Raw genomic sequence first — 12,670 nt, forward strand, 5'->3', positions numbered from 1 at the left:
TGGAATTGCCTCACAAGTATAAACTCCATTTTGAATGTTGGAGCTGTTGGAGGCTGCTGCCCTTGCAGAGCAGCTGTGCTGAGCTCTGCCACCTGCCTTGGCACTTGGTTCCCTCAGTGTCACAGCTCTGTCTGCAACAGCACTGGCAACAGTTGCCTCTGCGTGGGCCCCTGGCTGAGGGCACTGCTGCACATCTGGGCTGAAGCCCCCCAGCTGTGGCACCAGCCCAGCTCTGCCATGAGGAAACCTGGAACCAAGTGTCCCCGAGCCCGTGGGTGCAAAGGCTTTGCTTCAGAGCAGAGACCTGGCCTGGGCAAAGGAGAGCTGAGTCTTTGTACCCCTAGGACTATGCAGTGAGGTGCTTCAATTGACTCTGCAATGCTTACTGAAGCACTGAAGACATCCTCCCTGCCCCTGCCTGTAGAACCACCAGACACACACATACACAGACGCTGTTTAGGAGTACTTAGATCCTTTGCTGCAGTCTTCCTGTTATCCTGTCTCATAATGGGTTAACAAAAGTTGATACTGATGCACAAAAGTTTTTCTCCTCAGAGAAATGCCACTGCTGGACAGAAGTGTCTCTGCCCAGCTGAGGCCGGGAGCATCAGTGATTGCATCCGGCTGTTCCCCAGCAGGTTCCCGTGCAGCCCCAGGGGCACCTGGAGGGAGCGCAGAGGGGCAGAGCAAGGGCTGCCTTGGGCTGCTCCCTGCTGCTGAGCTGGGCCGGGCTCCTGCCATGGAGGGAGCTCATGGCAAGCGGGCAGCACTGCAGAGAGACAGCTCTGCCCACCAGCAGCGCCTCTGCAAAGTGCAGCAGGGCTGAGGCACTGCCTGCAGGCAGCGAGGGCACAGGAGCCAGGCACCCAGAGCTTCAAGGCAGTCTGGGCTGGGACAATGCTGAGAGCTCACCGTTGGAGAAATCTGCAGAGCCCTTGACCAGGTGAGTCTGTGGCTGCAGGGCAATGCCTCTGCAGTTCCTAGCCGGGTCTGCAGCAGCTGGGGCACCCCCAGCCTGTGGGACCGTGTGGGAGCCTTTTGCTGTGGAGGAGGCCAGTGTGCTGCAGAGCAGGGCTTCCCTGCTGCAGCGTGGGAGGGCCAGGGTGATATGGAGAAATAATGTGAAATGGGGATAATGGACATGGATTGTGATTGTATGTGTCTGCTTAAGGAATGTGGGTATGGTGACTAGTCATGGGTGGGGTGACAACTACAGTTTTGAGAAGACGCCTGCCCCTCTTCCTCTAACAAAGGGGCTATTTAAAAGAGAATAAGAAAAGATGAGAGACATTCAAATGCTATCTAGAGGGAGGGAGTGCTAAGTCTCCTTGCTGGAAAAGATTGGGTGGTCACAATCACCTGAAGAAGATCGGGTGGTCACAAGGACATGAATCACCTGAAGAAGATCGGATGGTCACAAGAACATGAATCACCTACAAACCTGCAAGACCACCACATTCCAGGAAACGGACTGATAAGCTAATTAACATACGAAGCGGGGTTTAGGTAACGAATATGTATAGGCGTTAATTGAATATTCATTTGTTCATTGTATAAATGTGAGATGGTTCGTCACTTCGGGTATGCACGCTTGTGGAGGAGCGATCCCCCGTGCATCTGCGCGCAATAAACATACCTACTTTATAACTTTCGAGTTATAGAGTCTAATTCCGCACGTCAAGGGCATGTGGGCTGCCTTGTGCCAGGGCCGGCTGCAGGGCTGTGAAGGTGGCTGTGCAGGCAGGGGTGCCCAGGGCTGTCCTTGCCAGCAGGGTCCCTGCAGCCCAGGGGGCTGTGTGCTGGGGCAGGGGCTCTGCCGCCTGCCAGGGGCACCTCTCTGCCTGCTGCGGAGGTTCCAGCTGCTCTGTGGGGTATACATTGATACCAAATAGGGAAGGGTCTCTCTGCTGTTGAGACTGTGCTGATGTGTGAGCGCTGCTTACAAGTGTAGATTACCCTGAGGATAACTCTGGATGAGATTTTTTCGTAAGGAAGTTTAGGGCAGAGATAGCTATTGTAATACAGGGCTCTCCTCAGCCTGTTTTCCATTTCCTGCTCTTGGGAGCAGGACAGGGAAGGGAGAGATGGAAACAGAGATCTCTAGTTGGAAGTGACGTGCGGAATTAGACTCTATAACTCGAAAGTTATAAAGTAGGTATATTTATTGCGCGCAGATGCAGGGGGGATCGCTCCTCCACAAGTGTGCATGCCCGAAGTGACGAACCATCTCACATTTATACAATGAACAAATGAATATTCAATTAACGCCTATACATATTCGTTACCTAAACCCTGCTTCGTATATTAATTAGCTTATCAGTCCGTTTCCTGGAATGTGGTGGTCTTGCAGGTTTGTAGGTGATTCATGTTCTTGTGACCATCCGATCTTCTTCAGGTGATTGTGACCACCCAATCTTTTCCAGCAAGGAGACTTAGCACTCCCTCCCTCTAGATAGCATTTGAATGTCTCTCATCTTTTCTTATTCTCTTTTAAATAGCCCCTTTGTTAGAGGAAGAGGGGCAGGCGTCTCCTCAAAACTGTAGTTGTCACCGCACCCATGCCTAGTCACCATACCCACATTCCTTAAGCAGACACATACAATCACAATCCATGTCCATTATCCCCATTTCACATTATTTCTCCATATCAGAAGAAGTCACTGAGACTCTTCGCTGGAACTGTGAGTTATAAGGAGGTCTGCCATGAGCCTCCTGATGTGCCCTCAGCCACTCTTCTGCCTATGAACAGCAGCAGCAGCACCTTTGCTGGAGCCATCAGGGTTGTTCTGACCTGCCCTTTCCCCCTGTGGACAGGACCATGCGCCCAGCCAGTGCCCTGCAGACAGGCAGGTTTGTGTGGGGGCAGCGCACAGAGGCTGGGATGGGGTCTGTGATCACCGACAGGGAAAGACCTGGCACAGGGAAACACCTCCCAGGAGGAAAATCCTGTGGCATCCGAGATAAAATCAAGACTTAAAGGAAACTCAAAGCAGAAATGTTGTGGGTGGGAGAATTCAGCAAGCTCTTTATGACCCCCTGCAGTGCAGAGCCTTTCCTCTGAGGCATCCCCCTGGCTTGCTCTCCCCCCAGCAAAGCCTCTGCCCTCAGGGCTGGGGGTCCCGAGGTGTGAGCCACCCCCTTTGCAGCCAGAGCTCCAGCAGAGTCGCGGGGCAGCTCTCCAGCCACGTGCCCCGGCCCCTCTGCAGAGCACAGGGGCTGAGAGCAGCTGCCCGGCAATGTTGGTGTGTGGGAGGTGGCGAGCAGAGCTGGGCAAGGGCAACGCTGCCCTCAGTGCCTGGCACGCTCACCCTGGCCTCTCTCAGTCGCACCCTCACTCTGTTTTGCCTCCTTTCTCCATTGTCTCTGTTATTTGTTACTGTTCTCTTGCTCTTGCTGTCAGGCTCTCTGGGGATGGGTGTTTCAGCTGCAGAGTCACACACTGATCTTGTGGGTCCTGCAGCTGTGTCCATGGGAACAAGTGTCCCAGCTTTCCTGCCACCTGGGGGGCTGTGGGCAATGCCCTCTGTGGGGATGGGCAATGAGCTGGTTCTCCCTGAATTAGATGCTATATTTAGGGTCCTTTTGTACCTCCCTGACATTTGCTTCCAAGCAGTGAGTTGCCCTCCAGAATGCAAACCTGTCCCCTCGCACCCGTTGTGATCTGAAAGCCTCACGGAGAATTGCAGGGATGCTGTGACAGAGAAAATGCTGTTGGGTGGGTGAAATGAGCCCTGTGTGTCCTTGGCTGCAAGTGGGGTGCTGAGACCTCAAGAAATGGTGAGGGGTCTGTGGTGGGTCAGGCTGCTCTCAGCGGTGCCTGGTGGATTTTCAGGGTGACATGGCAGTGTGGTCACCCTCCACCTCAGGAAGGTGCAAGCCCAGAGACACTGGGAACCAGATGGACAGACCACCTCCCCGCACTGGGCACTCACCCACAGGCAATCCTCTTGCCTCGCAGACCTCACTGTGTTCCTCCTGAGGGCAGCAGCAATGCTGAGAGTTTCTGACATATGAGAATACTCCCCACAGAACATGAGAGGGAGCTGTTAAAAGAACTAGAGCTCTTTCAAACTGCCTTCACCCCTCTCATTCCGTAGCCCTTGCAGTGCAGATGCAGACATGGCATGAAGGGACAGAGGCCAGTGTCTGCCTCTGTCTGCTGCTCTTCTCTCACACAGACCCTGATTGCCCACTACTGGCAGCCCCTCTGGGCCAGTCGCTGTCCCCAGCACCAGACTGCTGGCCTGGGGGCTCCCCAGGCACCTCCTGCTGCACCAGGGACACAGCAGCCTGCCCCAGCTGGGGCATCCACAGAGACACCTGCTCTTGCCCAGGGATGTGGCCTCAGCCATGGCCCTGAGCAGGCGGTGCTGCTGTGCAGGGCAGCGGTGCCTGAAAGCCCAGGGAGATGGTCCCAGGCACATCCCTCTTGGTCACCCACCATTCCCATGGGCACTGGCACCCACACGGGAAGGCTCAACACAGGCCCATTCCTTAACGCATTGAGCCATGCCCTCCTCCCCTGAGCCATGGGGAACCCAAGCCCAGCAGCACGCTCCTGGGGGCAATTCCTTCAGCCTGTTCCTGAGCTCAGCTTTGGAAGAAGAGCCCAACCTCAGGACATAGGCACTGAGAAAACTTGCTTTTATTACAGAGATGCCACACTGAAGGCCAACTGCACCATCCTCCCAGGGCCACATACAAAAACCTCTAAGTCACACAGTCTGTGTTCATCCTTTAGGAAAGTGGAGTAGGTGCAGACATTGCAGGACCAAAAGGACTTACACAGATGGAATGATAATAGAACGGGAGGTTCCAGAGATGATGTGGAAATAGCTTGTGAGGGAACATGGCAGCTGATTGCTGCTGAGAGACTACTGATTACATGAGCTTCTTCAGTGCATCCTTGAGCTCCTTGTTCCTCATGCTGTAGATGAGGTGGTTCACTGCTGGAGGCACCACCGAGTACAGGACTGACACCACCATATCCAGGGATGGGGAGGAGATTGAGGGGGGCTTCAGGTAGGCAAACATGACAGTGCTGAGAAAGATGGAGACCATGGCCAGGTGAGGGGGGCACGTGCAAAAGGCTTTGTGCCGTCCCTGCTCAGAGGGAATCCTCAGCACAGCCCTGAAGATCTGCACGTAGGACAGCACAATGAAAAAAAAACAGCCAAAGAATAAACAGGCACTAACTACAATAAGCCCAGCTTCCCTGAGGTAGGCATGTGAGCAGGAGAGCTTGAGGATCTGTGGGATTTCACAGAAGAACTGGTCCAGGGCATTGCCGTGGCAGAGTGCCAGTGAAAGTGTATTGGCTGTGTGCAGTAAAGCGTAGAGAACATCACTGCTATAGAGACCTACTGCCATGTGGACACAAGGTCTGCTGCCCAGCAGGGTCCCGTAGTGCGGGGGTTGGCAGATGGCCACGTAGCGGTCATACGCCATGATGGTAAAGGAGAAAATATTCTGCTGAAATGAAAAATACAAAGAGAAAGCTTGGGCAGCACACCCAGAGTAGGTGATGTCCCTGGTGTCCCAGAGTGTGTTGTCCATGGCTTTGGGGAGAGTGGTAGAGATGGATCCCAGGTTGAGGAAGGAGAGATTGAGGAGGAAGAAGTACATGGGGGTGTGGAGGTGTTGGGGTCTGCAGCGGGTCTGCACATAAGTTAGTTGACTTCAAAGACTTAGCCGTGTACCTTTAAGATGGCCACAAATTGTCAGGTATGTAAACAGGATGGGAAGAATCGGAGCTTAGAACCGCAGCATACGGGCACCTACAGCAACAGCAAAGAGCAAGCAAGAAGAAGGACACAAAAACCTATCAGGGTTTAACACCTGCACTGTCTAAGATATATAAATAGTTTGTATAAACAATAAAGGCCATTTTGTCTGAACCCAGCCACGCAGACGTAGTGTTTCTTTTAAGTCCACCTCGACTTGCATCACCACATGGAGGTGTTGGTTACCCGGTACAGCAGTGATGATGACGCTGTTAGCCAGGAGGGCAGCCATGTAGATACCCAGCAAAAGCCAGAAGGTCAAGAGCTGCAGCTCCCGTGTCTGCCAATGCCAGGAGAAGGAACTGGGTGACCCAGCTGCTATTGGACATCTGCTTCCTCTGGGCATGGGGACCTGTTCAAAGAGGAAAGACTGGGTACAACTTAGAAGACACTTCTCTAGCCAAGTGAAAGCCTTTCTCCTAGATGCGTCCCCGCTGCCCCATGTCCACCCCTCTGCCGTTCCTAGGAGAGCTCCCTTCAGAGCTGTGGCTGGAGCTGTGCTGAGTGCTGGCCGAGTGTGCTGTGAGGAGCAGGGGCTGTGCCCGCTGGCTGCCCAGCAGTGAGCCCTGCTCTGCAGCAGGGGCTTCATGGGAACCGTGGGGGCAGGGGCCACTCCTGGCCTTGGACTTGGTCAGACCCAACTGCTCCCAGCGCAGAAGGGCCTGTCAGCATCTGCTCTGCCCGTGCTGAGCAACGGTCATGGCCAGAGTCAGGTCAGGAGGGTTTTGTGCTGTGCTCAGGGAGAGCAGGGTGAGTGCTGAGAGGCAAGGGGACTGTCTGTGCCTTAGGGCAGTGTGAGGGAATCTGGTGTGTCCCTCTAGCTCCTTCGCAGCTGCCCAGCTCTGCTGGGTGAGGAGGTACCAAGGAGCCTGGAACTTAGGAGCTAAAGGCTGTGATGGGTGGGAGAGGAGAGAAGACTTGTGCTGTTCAGGGAAGGCATCTGCAATGTATGGCACAGCTGGGTGGTGATCCATCTCCCCCACTTAAGGTTTACCCTCAGCATTCCTCCACTGCCCCTGATCCCCTCTGTCTGTACCTCACCGGCCTGGAGCTGTCCCTGCCAGCAGCTCTTTCTCTGGCCCCATGGCTCTTCCCTGCCAGCGCTCACAGAGCCCAGCTCAGCCCCTGTGTGCCCAGCTCTGCCCTGCAGCCGCTCTCTGTCTGCATGCCTGAAAGAACAACAGGTCACCCAAACCCTGATGGAAAAGGAAAGCTGATGCTGGTTTGATCTGCAGGATGGTGGGGAGGGAAGGCACTTGCTGAGCTTCCTCATCAACCTGACTGATTCCTCAACTGTCTCAGTCCCTGCTCTGACCTGCACAGCTCAGATTTGATTGCCGCCAAGTGGAGCCAGAGAAAAGTTGCAGCAGAGATTCAGGCAAGCACAGACCCAATCAGGAATCTCCTACAATGAACAGTCCCTGCCTGCACAGCCACCTTCACAGCCCTGCAGCCGGCCCTGGCACAAGGCAGCCCACATGCCCTGGCCCTCCCACGCTGCAGCAGGGAAGCCCTGCTCTGCAGCACACTGGCCTCCTCCACAGCAAAAGGCTCCCACACGGTCCCACAGGCTGGGGGTGCCCCAGCTGCTGCAGACCCGGCTAGGAACTGCAGAGGCATTGCCCTGCAGCCACAGACTCACCTGGTCAAGGGCTCTGCAGATTTCTCCAACGGTGAGCTCTCAGCATTGTCCCAGCCCAGACTGCCTTGAAGCTCTGGGTGCCTGGCTCCTGTGCCCTCGCTGCCTGCAGGCAGTGCCTCAGCCCTGCTGCACTTTGCAGAGGCGCTGCTGGTGGGCAGAGCTGTCTCTCTGCAGTGCTGCCCGCTTGCCATGAGCTCCCTCCATGGCAGGAGCCCGGCCCAGCTCAGCAGCAGGGAGCAGCCCAAGGCAGCCCTTGCTCTGCCCCTCTGCGCTCCCTCCAGGTGCCCCTGGGGCTGCACGGGAACCTGCTGGGGAACAGCCGGATGCAATCACTGATGCTCCCGGCCTCAGCTGGGCAGAGACACTTCTGTCCAGCAGTGGCATTTCTCTGAGGAAAAAAGTTTTGTGCATCAGTATCAACTTTTGTTAACCCATTACTAGACAGGACACCATGAAGACTGCATACTCCTAAACAGCATCTGTGTATGTGTGTGTCTGGTGGTTCTACAGGCAGGGGCGGGGGGGATGTCTTCAGTGCTTCAGTAAGTATTGCAGAGTCAATTGAAGCACCTCACTGCCTAGTTCTAGGGGTACAAAGACTCAGCTCTCCTTTGCCCAGGCCAGGTCTCTGCTCTGAAGCAAAGCCTTTGCACCCACGGGCTCGGGGACACTTGGTTCCAGGTTTCCTCATGGCAGAGCTGGGCTGGTGCCACAGCTGGGGGGCTTCAGCCCAGATGTGCAGCAGTGCCCTCAGCCAGGTTCCCATGCAGAGGCAACTGTTGCCAGTGCTGTTGCAGACAGAGCTGTGACACTGAGGGAACCAAGTGCCAAGGCAGGTGGCAGAGCTCAGCACAGCTGCTCTGCAAGGGCAGCATCCTCCAGTTGCTCAGAGATACAAAACAGAGTTGAAAACTGTGAGGCAATTCAAGGGAACCCTACATAATATTTATTTCTCCATAAACAGGTAAGGGAGAAACAACGATTCTGTGTGGCCTCTGCTGAATTGAGCAAGGGCAGGTGTGGTTACAGCTGAGGTTGTCTCTGTCCTCTTCTCCTCTGCCTTCCCTGGCCAGTTCTCCCAGGCCTCTGTGGCTGCAGGCAGGACTCTGGAGGAGAACAACCAGCACTGGGAGGGGATAAAGTCTCTTGAACTCAGGGAGTCTTGAGCAGTCCGTGGGAGCAGAGGGGCGTTATCCCAGGGAGCTGAGAGAGCAGGCTGCTGTCACAGGGAGGCCACTCTCCATCCTCTGGGAAAGGCCATGGAGACTGGGAGAGCTGCGGGAGGGGTGGCAGCACCCACCAATAGTGCAGACATTTAAAACATGACCAAAGGATGAGCAGGGGAAATTAAGGCCCCAGAGTGTGTCCACTGAGATTATATTTCTGGGTGTATGAAAGAGAAGGTGAGCGGATTGACGATGGGGACATTGTGGGTGGACATCCTCTCTGCTTTCTGCGAGGAAAGGAAAGGATTGGTGGACTTAGAGCAGTGGTGGTCTTCAACTGGGAGTCAGCAAAGCTTAAGAAATCGTGACCCACAACATTCTAGTGCCCACATTAGGATATTGTGGCCTGCATGGGTACAGAAGTGGATGGGTATAAAAACATCTGGATGGTCGATCTCTGAAATAAGTGATGAGTGCATGGTTCTCTGCCTGGAGGCACCCAGCTCGCAGCGTCCTGCTGGGGTCTGTCCTGCCACCTGCCCTGTTGAGCCTGGTTTGTATGACCTGGAGGAGATGAGAGGGGTATTTTTCATAGCATTTGTAGATGACGCCACATTCAAGACAGCAGACACTGCGCTGAAGGAATGGTTGCCAACGTAAAGGACAGACATGCTGCAGGGGTGTTTGAAAAGATACTTAAAGGTGTCCAATAATAAAAAAAGATTCCAAAGTCTTTTCCCTAGAGTGGACTAAGCCCCTGCACTGAGTGAGGCTGGGGGCTGTGTCGCTGGGTAGTAGCTCTGTGGGAAAGGCTTTGGTGGTCCTGGGGTGTCATAAGGCAAAGCATGAGCTGTCAGGAAAAGCAGCCAACAGAATCCTGTGCTACGCAGAGACAGTCCAAATGATTATTGCTTGTCTGCTCATCACATTATACAATAGATCCAGCACATCTAGAATCCAGGATACCAGAGACATTGGTAAACTGGACTCAGATCTCTGGAGGCCCACCACAATGGTCAGAGGTGGAGCACTTGCAGCATCACAATTTAAGACAGCTGGCTTTGTCACGGCTGGAGAAAGGAAGATCTTGGGGGAACATGCGTCAGCATGGCACTGGTCCCAGGAAGACACAGTCAGGCTCATGTCCATGCTGCAAGGAAAATGGACCTGAGACAATGGGCTGAAAGCAGACATGGTCAGAGGACATCAACTGAGAAACTCTTCCAACGTGACAATAGCCAAATGCTGGAATTGGTTTCCCAGAGATTGTGTGCTTCCTCTTTCCCAGAAAGGGACCAATATGCATTTAGGTAAAGCCTTGACAAATGGGGTCTGGCCCTGCTCTGTGCAGGACATTGGTCAAGAATCCTGCAAAGGTCCCTGCCAGCCTGAAGGATGCTGTCCCTTCTTCCCAAAACTGTTCTCCAATTAGGGAAAGCACTCACCTGCTCCCTGGGCACTGAAGAAACTCACAGCAGGTGCGGGGCTGCTTCACAGGTGCCCAAAAGGTGTCACCTTCCCTCAGCCCATCCCTTCCCTGATACAAGCTCTTCTCTGGTACTCTCCTCACGTCATGCAACAAGAACAGCCTAACCTGTCAATCCCCATTGACCATGCTTTTCTTGCTGTATATCTCTTCCATATTTTCAAGATGCTTGCTGTGGGAATTGTCCACCTTGGGTACCAACTCCATAAAGCACACCATTCTCTCTCATTCACCGTATTTTCCTACTATTCCTCAACATCACCACCACAGTGAGTGACCACCACCTCAATACCCCCACGTACTTCTTCCTCCTCAACCTCTCCCTCCTCGACCTGGGCTCCATCTCAACCACTCTTTGCAAAGCCATGGCCAACCCCTTGTGGGACACCAGGGACATCTCCTATGCAGGTTGCGCTACACAGCTCTTTTTCTTTTTATATCAGCAGAGTATTGTCTCCTCACCATCGTGGCCTATGACTGCTACGTGGCCATCTGCCAGCCCCTGCACTACGGGACCCTGCTGGGCAGCAGACCTTGTGTCCACATGGCAGCAGCTGCCTGGGGCACTGGGTTTCTCAATGCTCCGCTGACACGGCCAATACACTGTCACTGCCGCTCTGCCAAGGCAATGCTGTGGGACAGTTCTTCTGTGAAATCTCCCAGATCGTCAAGCTCTCCTGCTCACGGGCCTACCTCAGGAAGCTGGGCTTCTTCTTTTTAGTGCTTGTACAGGATTTGGTTATTTTCTTTACATTGTGCTTTCCTACATGCACATCTTCAAGGCTGTGCTGAGGAACAACTCTGAACAGGAACGGAACAAATTCCACGTGCCTCCCTCACCTGTCTGTGGTCTCCCTCTTTCTCAGCACTGCCATGTTTGCCCACCTGAAACCCCCCTCCATGTCTTCCCCATCTCTGAATCTGGTGGTGTCAGTCCTGTACTCGGTGGTGCCTCCAGTAGCGAACCCCCTCATCTACAGCATGAGGAACCAGGAGCTCAAGGATGCACTGAAGAAGCTGATACAGTCAGTAATCTCTCAGCAGCAATAAACTCTCCATATATATTCACAAAGGATTTACACATCATCTTTGAAACATCCTGTGGGTTTAGTGGATTTCTCTGTGACAGTCCTGTTTCTCCTACAATACATCTCTTCATACACTTAATATACTCAAATGCAGGAACCCTGCCTGTCTGACCCAGAGGCCTTTGTAGCATTTCTGTGAGTATGATGGGCCTGTGTTGAGCCTTCCCGTGTGGGTGCCCAGTGCCCATGGGAATGGTGGGTGACCAAGAGGGATGTGCCTGGGACCATCTCCCTGGGCTTTCAGGCACCGCTGCCCTGCACAGCAGCACCGCCTGCTCAGGGCCATGGCTGAGGCCACATCCCTGGGCAAGAGCAGGTGTCTCTGTGGATGCCCCAGCTGGGGCAAGCTGCTGTGTCCCTGGTGCAGCAGGAGGTGCCTGGGGAGCCCCCAGGCCAGCAGTCTGGTGCTGGGGACAGCGACTGGCCCAGAGGGGCTGCCAGTAGTGGGCAATCAGGGTCTGTGTGAGAGAAGAGCAGCAGACAGAGGCGGACACTGGCCTCTGTCCCCTCATGCCATGGTTGGTGCCAGCCCCCAGGGCTGACTGGCAGGATGAGACCCCTCTCTGATCACCAGCATCTGCTGTGCCTTTCAGAGAGGCTGGGTCTTTGGGATGAGTGCCCAGAGCTCTGCAGCCCCCTTTGGGTGGGCAATTGCATGGGGCCAGCCCAGTGTGGGCTGCTGTGTCTGCCTGGGCTGGGGAGAGGGCAGGGGAGGGGGGTAGAGCTGGGGGTGGGCTGGTCTTGAAAGGTCCTGGGTGAGGCAAACACGGGTGTAGGGCTCAGCTGTGTGAGTGTGCAGGGTGGGGGCACAGAGCAGGGTGGTCCTTCTGCAGACTCAGGGGTCATGGTGAACAAACCATGGCACCAAAGGAGCGGGACTGAGGTGCCTGCACTGTGCCATGTTCCCTGGACACTTAGCAGGAGCTGCTGCAGGGAAATTTTCCCCACGAATTCCCAAAACTGCTCATTTCCATGTCTGGTCATACACCCAAGACCCAGTGAGGGATCTTTCCTACGTGGTCACCTCTGTCTTCCTCTATGACTCAGTGACACATAAATCCATCACCAGTTTTAAATAAGATGACAACCAGTTTCCCACTGCCACTTGTTACACCAAGTCCTACAGCTCTTGCCACAGTTGGTGTCTTACCCAAGCCCACCGAAGGACACCTCCAGCCACATCATGTCCTCATGGACTTGTTCTGACAAATACTGAGACAGGGCATTGACTGAGATCCCGCCAACTGGCCTGGGTCCAATGCTCAAGTCTATCACTCAAATAATGTCACAAAACCCCCAAAATCTCTCTCAGCTTCTCCTTGTTCAAAATATGATCCAGGCCTCAACCATCCTTCTGGCTTCTGCAGGATTTGTTCCAATCTGTCAGGGTCTTTCTGGTGCTGGGGAGCTGCTTTCTGGGGGCAGCATTTGTGATGTGGTCTGCTGGTGGGTTAACCTTGGCCATGGGGCAGCCAGCCCCTCAGCTGCTCATCCTCTTGCTTGAC

At 54.3% G+C, this 12,670-nt stretch overlaps 2 pseudogenes; one reads left to right on the forward strand and one right to left on the reverse strand.

The window, feature by feature from the left end:
• The window catches only part of LOC119158599, a 39,786-nt pseudogene extending 28,659 nt beyond the window's left edge, over positions 1–11,127 (forward strand).
• On the reverse strand, positions 4,882–6,112 carry LOC119158574 (annotated as a pseudogene).
• Positions 11,128–12,670: the final 1,543 nt, after the last annotated feature.

The sequence above is a fragment of the Falco rusticolus genome, chromosome 17, assembly GCF_015220075.1.
Source record: "Falco rusticolus isolate bFalRus1 chromosome 17, bFalRus1.pri, whole genome shotgun sequence".
Lineage (NCBI taxonomy): Eukaryota > Metazoa > Chordata > Aves > Falconiformes > Falconidae > Falco > Falco rusticolus.